Raw genomic sequence first — 1924 nt, forward strand, 5'->3', positions numbered from 1 at the left:
TTTCTGCTGTGCTTTTGTCTGGGAGATGCCCTCCTGGAGCTGTTTGTGTGGGAGCAGGGTGTGGGTGAGCTCTGTGAGCAGGAGGAGCAGGTTGGCTGTGAGCTGTGTCCCTGGGTCAGTGACAGCTAACCCAGCCTCTGCCAGTGCCAGTCCTCTGGAGCTGGGAGCTGTGTCCTGTGCCAGTGGAGCAGAGCTGTGCTTGTGGCAGCTCACAGCACAACTGCTTTGGTACAAAATAATGTATTTCATGGGGCTGGGGAGACAGCTGTGTGCTTCAGCAGCTTCAGATGTATTTTGTGGAATACCATTCCCAAGCACAGGACTGGTCCTGAATTAGCAGGATTCAAATCCAGGCTATGGGAAGTTTAAGGAATAAATTGCTGGACTGTTGAAAATTCCTCTTCTCTGCCAATAGCCAAGTGTTCTCCCTTGGGTGGGTGTCAGAAGAACTTCCCAGTAAGCACAGAAGGAGTGGGCATTTAATTAGGCTTCTGCTGCTCGTTTTCATTCTTTCATTGTTTCATTTCATATCAACTGGATGCCTCTGTTCCCCTGCAGAGACTGAAGCTCTAGGTATGAATGTGTGTAGAATCACCCTGCCTCTGAAATAGAAATCAGCTAAGCTTTGGCTTTCTGAAATCTAATTTCTCCAGAAGGTAATCCTTAGGAACCCATGAAACAATTATAATTTTAGAATTGCCATAACGTTTTCATTAGCTCATTAATGTGGAAAATAAATTTTAGCCCTTTAAGATGGGCTTTAGAAAATACTTTTTGAGTATATGAAGAGAATTCTATTCTATTATATTAGTTTGGGAGAAAACCAAGTGAAGACTTCAGGTGAAGTTGGAAGTAACTTCTTAAAATGGTGACAGTGGATGGAAGTGGAAGAACTTCTAACTCTTACATTTACTTTGCTGCTCTTCAAATGTAAGTTTTTTTGGTTTTTGTTTTTTTTTTTTCAAAACAAACAGTTCCCAAGTTATGAAAAAGAAATTGGGATAATAAGGCTTTGGTGCAGAAAAATCTTTCTGAAGGCTGCTCTAAGCTTTCTAAGCTGCTCTTACAAGAGGAGTCTTTAACAGCCTGTGCTCTTCCAAATGATGGCATTAACCCCTCTGGCTTTTCAGGTGTGGCAGGGTTTTGTCAGAGAATGAACTGCTCAGATAACAGCCTTTGCTTGAACAAAGAAGTGAATTTCTGAGTCACTGAAGTTCAAATACCTGCATAGGAGAGGCTGGGGATTAGAGGTTGTTATCAATGACCTGAAGGAGACTCTGCTTGTCTGGGTCTGTGTTTAGAGCTGAATGGAGTGCTTGCTACCAAACCCAAACTTGCCTGTTATTTTAATTTTAAAATAAATAATAAATTTATTTATTTGAAATAAATTTTCATTAAAAAATGAATAATACATTTATAGAATAGACAGTTTAATTCCAAAGGCACTCTTTTGCTGGAATTCAGTTCCCCTTCAAGAAATTGACATAAAAATTCCAGCCTGACATGCTTTGTAATAATGAACTTCTCCTTCAATCACCCACTCAGACTGTGTGGAGAAGAAAACAAGTGCAAATAATCCCAAAAGCCTTGGGACACTGGCATCTCCTCTGAGATTCCTGCACTCCCTGAGAGTGCTTTATCAGCAGCTCTCCACGAATGGGCACTGCAGGTGAGCTCAGGATGGGATCAAGCAGGATTTCTGCTCCCTGGAAGAAGTGAAAGGAAGTGATCTCTGCTTCCACATGTACCTCAGTGAAATTCAAATGTACAGGAAAAAACTCAAGGAATTTTCTCAAATGAAGTTTTTGATAAGTGGTAGTACTAATATGCTGTTACAATGCTTCCAAATCGTGTCTCCAAAAACCTGAAGGATAGAGCACCTAATTCTCCTTCAGCTGTCTTAAAAGAATAAAAAGGCTTGCAG

Source organism: Parus major, chromosome 11 (assembly GCF_001522545.3).
Source record: "Parus major isolate Abel chromosome 11, Parus_major1.1, whole genome shotgun sequence".
Lineage (NCBI taxonomy): Eukaryota > Metazoa > Chordata > Aves > Passeriformes > Paridae > Parus > Parus major.